Source organism: Aegilops tauschii, chromosome 7 (genome assembly GCF_002575655.3).
Source record: "Aegilops tauschii subsp. strangulata cultivar AL8/78 chromosome 7, Aet v6.0, whole genome shotgun sequence".
In the NCBI taxonomy this organism is placed as follows: domain Eukaryota; kingdom Viridiplantae; phylum Streptophyta; class Magnoliopsida; order Poales; family Poaceae; genus Aegilops; species Aegilops tauschii.
Genome location: NC_053041.3, coordinates 62,581,960 through 62,597,807, shown reverse-complemented (window position 1 = coordinate 62,597,807; position 15,848 = coordinate 62,581,960).

Below are 15,848 nucleotides of genomic sequence, written 5' to 3'. Positions count from 1 at the left end.
CGTGTGAAGAATCATTTTCTGGACAAATGGCGTGCTTTCTTAATCCAGAATGTAGCAACAAGCGGGTACAAAATCATGACACGCGACACCGATCTCTACATAACTAAGATGTACACAACCAAACTTTATGGTCTAACACAAGTAAATAGAAAACCGACATATTAGCAACAATAGAGTCATATAACTGACACTATACCTATATCGAAGGAGGTGGTGGATCGATCTGGAGATTATACTGCCATCCATGTTGGATAAAAGCCTCCATGGTCACCCACCCAACTGGATACACACCGCCTTAAACGGTGGTTCATGCTTCGTTGGATGTAGCATAGACCATGTATGCAACGAATGCGTACAACGCCTTGGATATGTGTGCTGTGTAGTAAATTCAGTTTTTTTTTTAATTTTTACATGCTGACGCGCATTGATACAAATTCCATATAGGATAGACTAAAAGAAACCTTTCCTAGAAGTAAAAGAAGGAGTTTATAGAACCTTCGGCCATGTAAGCAGATACTCCCTCCGTTCCAAAATAAAATAAGTGTTTCGACTTTTTACTAACTCTAGTATAAAGTTATACTAAGTTTGAGACACTTATTTTGGGACGGAGGAAGTATTTCATAAAACCAGGGCATGATTTAGGAACTGATTATAATGCCTGTCTGAATGCTCCGTTTGTACTCCCTCTGTCCATGAAAGAATGTACTTCCAACTTTGTTGGAAAGTCAATTTTTTTTATGTTTGACTATATTTATACAATAATACACCAACATTTATGCTGTCAAATTAGTAGCATTAGATTCATAATATAATATATTTTTATTATATACCTATTTTGTTTCACAAACATTGATATATTTTTGCACAAACTCGGTCAAACTTTGAGATAGTTTGACCCTCCAACAAAGTTGGAAGTACACTCTTTCCAGGATGGAGGGAGTAAGTTGTAACAGTTAACTGTCTGCTGCTAATAAGTATCTGGATTTGAGGCTCTGGGGACAGATATTTTTATGCATTTCTGACACGCAACAATATTAAAAATTGCAGGACCGAATCCCCGGAGAACCCTTTGCTGCAAAACCATCAAAAGATGCCGAGATGGAGAAAATAATGAGATCAATGGAGGTAGGTTATTTTGGCTGTGATATGTGTAACTATATCCAAGAATATACGAAGCTAGAAATAGGAAATTCAACTCCCGGGAGCACATGCTCCCGGGCCCAAAAATAATTTTTCAAATGTCAAAGAAATCAAGACAAAAATTTTATGTGATCTTAGCCACATACAAATGCTACCTACTAATTTTGAGGCAAAAAGGTTAAGCATTTTGGCCTGTGCAAAAAAACAAGTTGAAGACAAAATGTCACCCCAAATTTTCATTTTCACCGATGAAACGTTGCTGCTCTGTTTCGCATGAAATTTATCAAGCATGCTTGTGACACTAACATGAACATCTACAAAAAGTTTCAGATTTTTTTACTTGTTTCTTGGATTTACTGTCCCGAAATTACCCTATTGTTGATGACAGATTGACAGGGCATCCCGAGAACCCCAAACATGAAGATGTACTCCAGGGACAATCTGATGAAGAACAACTTTGGCGTTGAAGGCGATGAGGATGATGATGAAGACGAGGATAGCTTACCCAAGAACTTGGTATGTTACCATAGGTTACCAAAATATGTTACTAGGGTTGGCTCCTCACAGTTCTCCGTAACTTCTCAGCCAAATATTGTTATTTGAACTGCTGAGGGTTAATTGTATTTACTCTGCTCCTTACAGGGAAACATTCTAAAAAACAAGGGTCCGCAAAAGAAAGAGCTGAAGCAACAGGTCGTGAAACAGATCAAGGATACCGGCAAGAAACTGAAAGGGCATGTGAGCAAGGTGTCCAAGGTGGTGAAGAATTGGTGGAAGGGGAAGAAGAAGCCTGCAAAGTCCAGCAAAAGCGAGCTATGAAGAGTTGAAGACGTACCGCAGGATCTCAAAGTGGTTCAGTAAATCGAACTTGGCTAGAGGACAGCTACATAAATGTGTACAATGATTTGAAGACACTTTTAGTGTACACTAGTAGAAAGGAGTGGACTTCTGGAGTTGAGCCGGGATGGTTCATGGGAGGTAGTTTGCAAGGTAATTTATGCTCAGAAATCCAATTTTGGTATATGTGATACTATGTAAATGAACTGCCATGTCATTAAATTATATCATTGGTTGTCTTATGGCTTCTATTGCTAGTACATGACATAATAACCAACTGCTCATATATGCAAGTTCACTCTTCTCCACCCTCGTCGTCGCACTGGCGGTTATGGTGGTGTTATCTCTTTTTGAAATCCTCCTCTAGCTTGAATCTCGTCACAGGAATACAAAGTTTTTGAACGACCTGAACACTACAAAGCATCTACCCCTCATCGGAAAAACCTACAACCATCATAGCAGTTTACATCTAGAGGCAACAAAGCATCATGTCCAAACCGAATTATTACAGAGGTCCAACAAAAAGATAGGAAAGATAGGAAACGAACACTAGTAGGAAAAGGGGCTTTTACCCCGTTTGTAAGGGCCTTTTGTCCCGGTTTTCGAACCGGGACAGAAGGTCCTCCACGTGGCCGCTGCTGCCAGCCCAGGCAGGGGGGCCTTTGGTCCCGGTTGGTGCCACCAACCGGGACCAATAGGCAGGGCCTTTTGTCCCGGTTGGTGTCACCAACCGGGACCAATAGGCATCCACGCGTCAGCATTTCAGGGGTTGGGGTTTTTGTTTTTTTTTTGAAGGGGGGGGGGGGGTTGGGGGGTTTTGGGGGGTTAATTTAGGTGTTTCATATATTGTGTTAGCTAGCTAATTAATAGAGAGAAGTGTCCTCTCTTATCTCCGTGCTTGGTCGACGCTACGTACTATATACGTATGGAGAGGACTAGACACGCTAGCTAGTAAGCAAATGAAGGAAACAGAAGATCGTCATGAACATATGCATACAGAGAGAAGTGATATCGACCACCTCTCCTTCTCCGAGAGATTGGTAGAACAACAAGTTCTCGTATATCTATCTGACACTACCGGCTACATATATACAATAATTATCTCTTACAATATAATCTCCTAATTAAATTGTAAGAACACAGGGTCCACATAGTATTCTCTGTTTTCAGCGATCACGTGGTCAAGGAAGAATGCCGCCAATTCCTCTTGAATTGCTCGCATACGATCTTCTGCTAGGAGTTCATCCCGCATCCGAAACATCCAATTTGAAGAAGGGGGTCAATACATATATATATATGAATAAATGAAACTCGACACAAATGATGGTAATAAAATAAAATTGTGAATATTATTGCTTACGCACTTCATATTGTTCGTCAGAGTAGCCCCGCTCACAGGTCGTGTGGCGGATAGACTCGCAAACGTAGTATCCACAGAAATCATTCCCTTGTTCCTGCCACAACCAATTTACAAGAAATAGAGGTCAATCTAACTGATAAGCAAGCATGCTAAATGGTATTGATGAAACTAGGGCTTGAATCACTAGGAGATGTGCGGAACATGCTACTATAGTACTTACTTTCGGGTGTCTAAATTACAGCTTCTTCGGCAGTCCCGGAGCTTTTGTGGTGAATTTTCTCCAAACCCTGCCAGACAAAGAAAACAATTACTTGATATCAGGAAATGAACAAAGTTGCTGATATGGTGGATAATGATCGATTTAACTTACTTCTCGAGCATTTGAGTCATGTCCGCATAGTCCTGGGGATCTTTTCATCTCGAGTCTAAGACGGTTACTACTCCCTGCTCAAGCTTAATCTCTAGGAGAATATAGTGAAAGCTGCGCATGCATGCATAAGTCATCAATTACATTACCATAACCTGGACTAATAAGGGAAACCGAATATGCACAAGATAGTAACACTCACTTGAAGTTGTAAGGAAAGAGTATTATATCTTTGTTTTGATTTAATACCAACGATCGTAGCAAGTTGGCATCGGCTTCTTTGGCATGTTTTTCAACCGTATATGCATCTATGAGATTTGTGTTAATGAACCCAATATCACCGATTTGTCTTTTCTTCAATTCGGCGATCTTCAATCTGCATAATATAGTGAGGATAATTATAAATACATGCAATGAAAGAGCTGACCTATATAGAGAGACTTAATGACAGAAGTAGTACTACTTACAGACAGTAGCAAGTGATCGTTGATTTATCGAGGGCCTTTTGATTGAAAAACTGGAAGAACTCCTCAAATGGAACATTCAGCAGTTCAATTCCAACGAGGTCATGCTCCGGTTTAACTCTCAGCGTCAAAGTATTCATCCCATCAGACTCTCTGCAGGTTTTCATGTACCAATCATGTAATCTTCGCATCATCGTTGTTAGAGATCTTTCATCTTTGACGAGAGGCTTCCCGTAATGGTATTTGTGTTCGTCCACCTCCATGATTTCATAATGTACATCGTCGGGCAGGTAATCTCCAAGATTGCTATAACCGGCCACCATCCTCGGATCATTAGCGACGATGTCTTTAGACACCTTGAGCGGGGGGCACGATTGGTTCGCTTGTTCGCCGAGCTGGGCAATTTTTTTCCCATCTCGTCGTTCTTTTAACCTTTGATCACTGACAGTACTTTCCGACCGCTCCGCTTCGACAAATGTCTTTCAATAATGCGCTCATAGTTGCCTTTCGGCGGAGACTTTGGTGGTTTTGTCAGGGCATCCAGAGTGCGCTTCGCTTTCACCGGATCGACCTTCTCCTCCGGAGGTGGATGTTTCTTTGCTTTCACCCCTTCAAAGAAGTTCTTCACTTCGGCTCGCACGATCTTCGCGTTGTCCTCCTCGGTCCTCTCGTATGGTAACTTCTCTGGAGTCTTCAGAGAAGGACCGAATCTGTATTGCCTCCCGCCTCTGGCAGCTGTACTGCTAGACGTCGGCAGAGCAGACGGAGCGGCTGCGGCTGTCTTCTTTCCTTGCTTATGAGGCGGAGGAGAAGGATTACGACGCGCCGGAGCAGCCGGAGCGGCGGCGGGTCTCTTCCGCCCTTGCTGACGAGGCGGAGAAGGAGGAGGCTGGCTGCTCTGAAACGCCGGCGCGGGCGGAGAAGGAGGCGGAGTGCCGCCACGCGCCGAAGAAGGAGGCTGATGAGTGCCCTGATCGCTCGCCGGAGGAGGCGGAGGAGGAGGCGGAGTGCCGCCACGCGCCGGAGAAGGAGGCTGAGTGTCCTTATCACTCGCCGGAGGAGGAGGCGGCGGCGGAGTGCCCTTACTCGCCGGAGGCGTCCAGTTCGGAAGGTTAATGAGCTCCTTCCGCCATAGGCACGGAGTCTTCAGAGCTAAACCCAGCTGAGTGTCCCCTTCACCGGTAGGGTGGTCAAGCTGGAGGTCCTCAAATCCCTCCCTTATTTCATCCACCATCACCCTAGCATATCCTTCTGGAATCGGCCGGCAGTGGTAGGTTGCGCCGGGTTCAGGAGGTAAAACAGAGCCAACAGCCGCCTTGACTTTGAAGTTCTGCCATTCCGCCATAAGGTGGCAATGTTGAGACTCCGTGATAGCATCCACGAGGTAGCTAGGAGGAGCCGTCAAGACATGCTCCGGCTGAAGCAGCTCGGTGGAAGCCGCGCTGCTTCTCCGCTGAGATGGCGGGGTAGCTTCGGGGGTAGTTTCGGCATGTCGATTGCCGTCTCGTTCCTCTAGCGCTTGAACCCTTTCGTGCAGCTTCTGAATTTGGGTCTGCTCCATTTTTTTCCTCCTCTCCTGGCTTTTGTAACCGCCTGCGTCCGGAAAACCAGCCTTCCACGGAACGGAGCCTGGCGTGCCTCGTGTCCGTCCAGGGTGCTCAGGATTCCCGAGGGCCATTGTGAGCTCGTCGTTCTCTCTGTCTGGAACGAACGTCCCTTCCTGCGCTGCATCGATATATTGCTGAATCTTCTTGACTGGTATTCTCAAAGCTCGTTCGTCCAAACGCACCTCCCTGATACAGGGTCCAAGGTTCCGCCAGCCCCGAAGAACCAAGTCCGGCAACGGTCTGTCCAGTTCATTGTCTGTGGTTCGATCCCTTTTTCAAGCAGATCATTCTCAGCCTTGGCCCACTTAGGCCGGGCTTTGAGGTAGCCACCTGACCCCGTGCGATGGTGAAGCTTCTTCTTCGCAACATTCTTCTTGTTTGTCGCTGACATCTTCTTACTCTTTTCCGATGTCTTGTGGGCCACAAATGCGGGCCAGTGATCTCTGATCTTCTCATACCGGCCGATGAATTCTCGTGTCTCTTCTTTGTCGACAAACGTTTTCAGCTCATTCTTCCACCTCCTGAATAGGTCTGCCATCTTCTTAAGAGCATGAGACTTGATTAATTGCTCTTTAACTGGCTTCTCCGGATCCTCCTCTGGCGGTAGGGTGAAATTTGCCTTCAGCTCAGTCCAAAGATCATCTTTCTGTATATCATTGACATAAGACACCTCAGGGTCTTCCTTCTTAGGCTTATACCATTGGTGGATGCTGATCGGGATCTTGTCCCTAACTAGAACCCCGCACTGAGCAGCAAATGCATCCTTTGTCCGGATGGATTCAATCGGTTGGCCGTCGCGCGCGATTGCTGTGATCTCAAACCTTTCATCCGAGCGCAACTTTCTCTTCGGGCCTCGTCTCTTTACCGAAGTTGTGCTCGATCCGGAGGGCTAGAAAAATGAAGAAAGACGAGTGTTAATTAATATGTGTACATACCAAAACAATGAATGCATCAATTAGCTAGTCAGCACAGGCTTAACTAATATATTTACCTGGCCGGACTCTGTTCGGTCACCGGAGCTGTCACCACGGGCTCCTTCTTGCACCAGCATTGGGTCACCGGAGCCATCATAATCATGTCTTTCCTCCTCCACTCTTCGATCACCGTAGCCTGCTTCTTCACCCTGTTCTTCCAGACCATCATTGTCGTTAAGATACGACAAGATATCACCTCCGGCTAAGATTATGTCCCCAACACCTCTTCTGCTTGCTCGTCTCGTCCGTGCTCCATTGTTTCTGCAAATATTACAACATGGCAATTATTACACAAACATGACAACAGGTGGATATATTAGTGCAAACGTAGACCTAGCTTATTCCGGGTTTGGGGTGGCCTCGGCAACGCTTCAAGGGTAGGGGCGCAGCGGGAGGGGGTAGGAGACCGACATCGCTTTTTTCTAGGGTTTGGGTGTCCTCGAGAGTTTTGGTCGAGCGAGAGGGCCGGGGGGGTGCTCTAGTGGTATAAGTTATCACGGTCAAGAGGGGGTATAAATATCGACCGTCCATCATGTCGAAGTTATCTGGGAGGGAGTTATATATATCGACAACGACGACATACATACATGGGAAAATAATGTTATCGGGGAGGGGGTATATCGACCCCCCCCACGTGTTGAAGTTATCGGGAGGGGGTTATATCGACAACGACGACATACGTACATGGGAAAATAATATTATCGGGGAGGGGGTATATCGACCCCCCTCGTGTTGAAGTTATCGGGAGAGGGGTATATCGACGACGACAGACCCGATAAAACATAAGAAAATGAAGAAGAAACAAAAAGAGGAGAAGAAGAAAGGAATAGAGGAGAAGATCGAAGAAAAAAAAGAAGAAAAAAAAAGAGGAGAAGAAGAAATTTTTTCAATTTTTTCTTCTTCTCTTCTATTCCTTTCTTCTTCTCCTCTTCTTTTTCTTCTTTTTTCCTCTTCTTATTTATTTCTCCTCTTCTTCCTCTCCTCTTCTTCTCCTTTCTTCCTCTTCTTATTTTCCTTTTTCCTCTCATTCATAAAAAATGTTCAAATAGAAAATTTTGAAAAAAGTAAAGGTTTTGCCTAATGCATTGTTCATATGAATATACAAACATTTGCATATTCTACAATAATTAATATCACCAAAAAAATCTATGAACAGAAAAAAATCCTAACTTTTCTAAAAATCTATCTTTTGCATATATACATGAACATATATATACACAGAGAACATATATACACAGAGAACATATATACATGAACATACATATATATACATAGAGAACATATATACATGAACATACATATATACATTTTTATAAAAATGCAAAAAAAGACAGGGAGGAAGGGGGCAGTGCCGGCCCTGACCAAGGCGACGGCGGCGCGTCGGGGCAGGGGCAGAGGCGACGGCGGCGTGGTTGGGGCAGGGGCAGAGGCGTCGGCGGCGTGGTCGGGGCAGGGCGAGGCAGAGGCGACGGCGGCGTGGTCGGGGCAGCTGGGGCGACGACGACGTGGTCGGGGCAGGGGCGCGCGGCGTGGTCCGGGGGGGGCCGCCGGCGGCGTGCTCGGGGAAGGGGCGGCTGCGCGTCGACGAGGCAGCAGAGGGCGGCGACGGCGTCGACGGGGCGAGCTCGGGCAGCCTAGCGGCGTCGTCGGGGCGGGGGAACTGATGCAGAGATGAATCTGAAAAACGCTAAGTGCTTTCTTATATACTGAGAGCATTGGTCCCGGTTCGTGGCACCAACCGGGACCAATGCCCCCCTTTAGTCCCGGTTGGTGCCACCAACCGGGATCAAAGGCCTCTTTTCAGCAGCCCAAAGGGCGGGAAGCGGCGGCCTTTGGTCCCGGTTGGTGGCACCAACCGGGACTAAAGGGGGGCATTGGTCCCGGTTGGTGCCACGAACCGGGACCAATGCCCCCCTTTAGTCCCGGTTGGTGGCACCAACCGGGACCAAAGGCCTTGTGCTGCCCCGCGTCAAAAGTTTAGTCCCACCTCGCTAGTTGAGAGAGCTCGAGAGTGGTTTATAAGCGCTGCTGCGCCCACCCTCTCGAGCTCCTCTCAACTGCAGGCTTTTGGGCCTAACCGTTCTCTTTGCCTGTGGGGCCTACTGGGCCTTCTGCGGGCCTGAATCCTGGCCCATGGACGGGTTTCAAGTCGTATTCAGGCTGTGGTGGCCCAGCAGGTGGCACTTTTTTTTCTTTGTTGCTTTATTTATTTTATTTTGTTTCTACTTACAACAAAATACTTACTGTTGCTATTTTTATTTATTTTATTAAAGTTTATTTTTTAATTCTTTTTGCTTTTAGGTCACAAAAATTATAAACTTTCTGTTAGTGCCATTAGTTTTCAAATTTGAATAGTTTAAATTTGAATTCTTTGAAATTTGTGTGAATCACTAGTTTGTGATTAACTTTACTATAAAAATAGATTTTGGAGTGACTCTTTTTCCTGCTATTTAATATTACTGTGTTTTATGATTCTATTCAAAAACAGATTTTGTTATTTTAGTTTCTAACAAAAAATCTTTATGATAATGCTTTTTGCTATTAAAGTTTCTAACAAAAACATTATTTATGAAAATTCCTTTTGCTATTGGAGTTTTATAAAAGCTTTTTAGTTGATTCTTTTGGCTATTGAAGAATATTATAGTTTTGTTTTAGTTGATCATAACAGCATATTTTAATTGATTATTTTTAGTTCATTCTTTTTGCTATTAGTTCATGAGCTATAAATGACCCTGAAATTGAAAAACACTACAAATGAACTCTGAAAAGGTTGAAAGTTGCCATGGTGTCATCATTTCACCCACATAGCATGTGCTAAAAAGTTGAGAGGGTTACGGCAAAAACTGGATGCACTTCGTGTACAAAATGGACAATCTCTTCCGAAGTATCAGGGTTTCGAACGGAAACTCGTCTGTTACAAAGGGATTTCATTTTTTTGAACTTATTTGAACTCCAGACTTTTTGTGTGTTCAAAATGCACCATTCAAAGCCACATCATCAATTTTCAACCCTTTCTGACTTCATTTGTTATTTTTCATGCATTTACTAATTATTTTGAGCTATAAGACCCTAAAATTGAAAAGCATTTCAAATGAACTCTGAAAAGGTTGAAAGTTGGCATGATATCATCATTTCATCCACATAGCATGTGCAAGAAAGTTGAGAGGGTTACGGCAAAAACTAGATGCACTTCGTGTAGAAAACGGACAATGGTATCATACTCGTCTGTTGCAAAGTTGGCATGGTATCATCATAATAGTTGCGGGAGAAAGTCTTCACTTCTTCTTCGCTTGTGTCATTTGCTTATTGCGCCGTAACCATGGATAATCTTCATCCTTTATCAAGATGCTTGGGTCAGCCTTGACTTTGAAGGGAGGAATTTCATGAAACTTTTCATAATCTTCAGACATGTCTGTCTTGCCCTCCACTCCCACAATGTCCCTTTTTCCTGAAAGAACTATGTGGCTCTTTGGCTCATCGTATGATGTATTCGCTTCCTTATCTTTTCTTTTTCTCGGTCTGGTAGACATGTCCTTCACATAGATAACCTGTGCCACATCATTGGCTAGGACGAACGATTCGTCAGTGTACCCAAGATTGTTCAGATCCACTGTTGTCATTCCGCCTCCTGACAGATTGACCCATTTGCACTTAAACAAAGGGACCTTAAAATCATGTCCGTAGTCAAGTTCCCATATGTCCATTATGTAACCATAATATGTGTCCTTTCCCCTCTCGGTTGCTGCATCAAAGCGGACACCGCTGTTTTGGTTGGTGCTCTTTTGATCTTGGGCGATCGTGTAAAATGTATTCCCATTTATCTCGTATCCTTTGTAAGTCAATACAGTCGAAGATGGTCCCCTGGACAACGAGTACAACTCATCACAAACAGTGGTGTCACCTCTGAGACGTGTTTCCAACCAACTGCTGAAAGTCCTGATGTGTTCACATGTAATCCAGTCGTCACACTGCTCCGGGTGTTTGGAGCGCAGATTGTTCTTGTGTTCATCGACATACGGGGTCACCAAGGTAGAGTTCTGTAGAACTGTGTAGTGTGCTTGAGACCAAGAATATCCGTCCCTGCATATTATTGAGTCCCCTCCAAGCGTGCCTTTTCCAGTCAGTCTCCCCTCATACCGCGATTTAGGGAGACCTATCTTCTTAAGGCCAAGAATGAAGTCAACACAAAACCCAATGACATCCTCTGTTTGATGGCCCATGGAGATGCTTCCTTCTGGCCTAGCGCGGTTACGGACATATTTCTTTAGGACTCCCATGAACCTCTCAAAGGGGAACATATTGTGTAGAAATACGGGCCCCAGAATGACAATCTCGTCGACTAGATGAACTAGGACGTGCGTCATGATATTGAAGAAGGATGGTGGGAACACCAGCTCGAAACTGACAAGACATTGCGCCACATCACTCCTTAGCCTTGGTATGATTTCTGGATCGATCACCTTCTGAGAGATTGCATTGAGGACTGCACATAGCTTCACAATGGCTAATCGGACGTTTTCCGGTCGAAGCCCCTCAATGCAACCGGAAGCAGTTGCGTCATAATCACGTGGCAGTCATGAGACTTTAGGTTCTGGAACTTTTTCTCTGGCATATTTATTATTCCCTTTATATTTGACGAGAAGCCAGTCGGGACCTTCATACTGAGCAGGCATTCAAAGAAGATTTCTTTCTCTTCTTTCGTACGAGCGTAGCTGGCAGGACCTTCATACTGCTTCGGAGGCATGCTGTCTTTTTCGTGCAAACGTTGCAGGTCCTCCCGTGCCTCAGGTGTATCTTTTGTCTTCCCATACACGCCCAAGAAGCCTAGCAGGTTCACGCAAAGGTTCTTCGTCACGTGCATCACGTCGATTGAAGAGCGGACCTCTAGCTCTTTCCAGTAGGGTAGGTCCCAAAATATAGATTTCTTCTTCCACATGGGTGTGTGTCCCTCAGCGTCATTCGGAACAGCTAGTCCGCCGGGACCCTTTCCAAAGATTACATGTAAATCATTGACCATAGCAAGTACGTGATCACCGGTACGCATGGCGGGCTTCCTCCGGTGATCTGCCTCGCCTTTGAAATGCTTGCCTTTCTTTCGACATTTATGGTTGGTCGGAAGAAATCGACGATGGCCCAGGTACACATTCTTCCTGCATTTGTCCAGGTATATACTTTCAGTGTCATCTAAACAGTGCGTGCATGCGTGGTATCCCTTGTTTGTTTGTCCTGAAAGGTTACTGAGAGCGGGCCAATCGTTGATGGTTACAAACAGCAACGCGTGCAGGTTAAATTCCTCCTGTTTGTGCTCATCCCACGTACGTACACCGTTTCCATTCCACAGCTGTAAAAGTTCTTCAACTAATGGCCTTAGGTACACATCAATGTCGTTGCCGGGTTGCTTAGGGCCTTGGATGAGAACTGGCATCATAATGAACTTTCGCTTCATGCACATCCAAGGAGGAAGGTTATACATACATAGAGTCACGGGCCAGGTGCTGTGATTGCTGCTCTGCTCCCCGAAAGGATTAATGCCATCCGTGCTTAAACCAAACCATACGTTCCTTGGGTCAGCTGCAAACTCAGCCCAGTACTTTCTCTCGATTTTTCTCCACTGCGACCCGTCAGCGGGTGCTCTCAACTTCCGGTCTTTCTTACGGTCCTCACTGTGCCATCGCATCAACTTGGCATGCTGAACACCTCATGTCCATAGGAGGTGAGCTAGAGCACCCAAATACCCTCCCCTCGCCGGCCAGAAAAAACAGAGCACTGTGGAGTGCTCTGCTGTGGCGATGGGGTATATATAGGCAACTCATTGGTCCCGGTTCGTGGCACCAACCGGGACTAAAGGCCTTTGGTCCCGGTTGGTGCCACGAACTGGGACCAATGCCCCCCTTTAGTCCCGGTTGGTGGCACCAACCGGGACCAAAGGCCTTGTGCTGCCCCGCATCAAAAGTTTAGTCCCACCTCGCTAGTTGAGAGAGCTCGAGAGTGGTTTATAAGCGCTGCTGCGCCCACCCTCTCGAGCTCCTCTCAACTGCAGGCTTTCGGGCCTAACCTTTCTCTTTGCCTGTGGGGCCTACTGGGCCTTCTGCGGGCCTGAATCCTGGCCCATCGATGGGTTTCAAGTCGTATTCAGGCTGTGGTGGCCCAGTAGGTGGCATAATTTTTTCTCTGTTTTTTGTTTTCTCTTTTGCTTTATTTGTTTTGTTTTGTTTCTACTTATAACAAAAAACATATTTATTTTATTCCATTTTGTTTCTAATTACTTATGTATTTTACTTTATTTATTTTACTGCTGCTATTTTTATTTATTTTACTACTGCTATTTTTATTTAATTTATTAAGGTTTATTTATTTTAGTTACTATAGTTTATTTTATTTTATTTTATTTTATTTTATTTATTTTATTAAGGTTTATTTATTTTATTTACTATAAAAAATGAACATAGATGCGCCTATAGAGAAAATTCAACCTAAATTCATAATAAATTTCTATGAAATTCAAAGAAATTTACTGTGAATTTAGGTCAAATTCCCTGTATAAGGGCATCTATTTTCACTTTGAGAGGAGCTCAACAAGGCAGAGAGGGACGGGCTTATAAACCGGTGTGAGCGCCCTTCGGTTGGCGAGGTGGGACTAAACTCTGACCGCAACTAGGACCAACCCTTTAGTCCCGGTTTGTGGTATGAACCGGGACTAAAGGGTGAGCCTCTGGTCCCGGTTCAAGCCACCAACCGGGACCAATGGTGGTGGGCCAGAAGCGAGGCCCATTGGTCCCGGTTTGTCCCACCAACCGAGACCAAAGGGGCCGGACAAACCGGGACCAATGCCCCCACGAGGCCCGACAGGCCCCTGGCCGCACGAACCGGGACCAATGCTCACATTAGTCCCGGTTCGTGACTGAACCGGGACTAATGTGAATATTGCCCTGTGACCAAAGCCCAGTTTTCTACTAGTGGAAGAAAAATGGGTCCAAATCAGAGCTCCAGGGATGCTCCACTATCTCCATCGCCCCGATTTTCAGTTGGTCCCCCCCAGCCTCACTTCCAAGCAATCCGGAGGAGTTCCCCACGCCGTTTGTCCAGCAGTAGGATGCATCATTGTAGAAGCTTTGCTTGCCCATCGTCGCAAAGAACCATCCATTGGTGTAAAAAGCAGCTTAGTTTTGCAAGAATGCATTTCACATTTTTCCACTTGCGCCCCTGAAAACAAAATCCATTCCTTAGTCTCCACAAGCTCCACAAGGCAGCAGTTGTTACAATATTCAAAACAGCTTTTTCTTTATGTCTATGCCAAAAGGACATAATTTGTGTAAAACAGGATATTCTATCAATATTAAACATATCTGCAATAAGATTCCACACTTGCTGGGCCACCACACAATCAAACAACAAGTGTTGAACGGTTTCAAATTCCGCACAGAATAAGCATGAAGGGTCTTCCACTTCCCTCCTCTTCGCAAGGTTATCTCTAGTAAGTATCTTGTTATGAACACATAGCCACAAGAATACATGAATATTCTATGGGCATAGGATTTTCCACATCTTAGGGCTAATGTCAGAAACCACCCCACCAAAATTGATTTGTTTATAAAAAGACTTAACTGAAAATAATCCATTTGGTTCTAAACCCCAGATTGGGGTGTCCATTTCATCTACTAGAGGGTGTTGCTTGACCACACAGACAAGCTGATCCCAGCGTTCCATACCAAGGTGATCAACACACCTCCTGAATGTTAGTTTTAGTTCATCCCCGTCCCAAACCTGGGCTACAGTGTTGTCAGTCTGGTTACAAATACAAAATAAATCCCAGAACTGCACCTTAAGGGAACAATCCCCTATCCACACATCATGCCAAAAACTAATGAGTTTTCCATTTCCCAATTTCCAGGTATAAAAAGTTTTTGCAGCTGCAAGCGCCCAAGTAATGCTCTTCCAGAAGGTAGAGCCCCCTTCACTTTTAGCCCAAAGGAGATTGGGAGAATTAACACGATATTTATAAAGCAGAAGCTTAGACCAATCTGAATCAGGGTTATTAAAAAATCTTTTTCCCCAAGAAGCTAATAAGGCCATATTATATTCTTTAATATTTGGGACCCCCAAACCTCCATATTCCTTTCTTCTAGTAATTAACCCCCAATTAGCTAGGTGGTACTTGTGTTGATCTCCCAGATTCCCCCAAAAGAAATGAGCCATCTGGGAGTTAATTGCATTAATTGCCCACTTAGGAAATTTGATCACAGACATCAAGTAAGCAGGAATACTGATCACACAAGCACATAGTAGGATAATTTTTCCTTTATAAGTGAGGTATCTGCCCAACCAACCAGAGATCCCTTTAATGATTCTATCAATGATATTCTCTTTTTAGTTTATCATAGTGCAGAGGCACTCCCAAGTACTTAATAGGAAAAGAACCATTTCTACAGCAAAAAATTTGAGCAAATTCCTTAGCAATTGCATCATCCATATTTATGGTCATGAGATCACTTTTATGGAAGTTGATTTTCATCCCAGACAGGTTTTCAAAACATGACAGAAGCCATTTAAAATTTCTTGCTTTTTGGACAGAATTTTCCAGGAAGAGTATGGTGTCATCTGCATACTGCAGACTAACCACACCTCCAGGGATCACATGGGGCAGAAGCCCAGAGATTAGACTTTGAGAAGCAGCTTTTTTGAGCATTTTGGTAAAAACATCAGCAACTAGATTAAACAACAGGGGGGAGTGTGGATCCCCTTGTTTGAGGCCTTTTCCTCCTACAAAGTAGGGACCTGTTGTGTCATTAATCCTCACACTGAAAGTGCTGTTAACAAGGGTGCTTTTAATCCAAGAAATCCATTTGACCAAACCCCCTCGAGTGAAGCATATCAAACAGAAATTCCCAACTAACTCTGTCATAGGCCTTCTCATAGTCTAACTTGAGAACTAAACCTTGCGATCCTGATTTTTTAATCTCATGGATCACTTCATGTGCCATCACCACACTCTCTAGTATGTATCTCCCCTTTATGAATGCAGTTTGATTAGAAGAAATCAGCCTGCGCCCAACAGGGGAGACCCTATTGGTCATGGCCTTAGAGAAAATCTTAATCCCA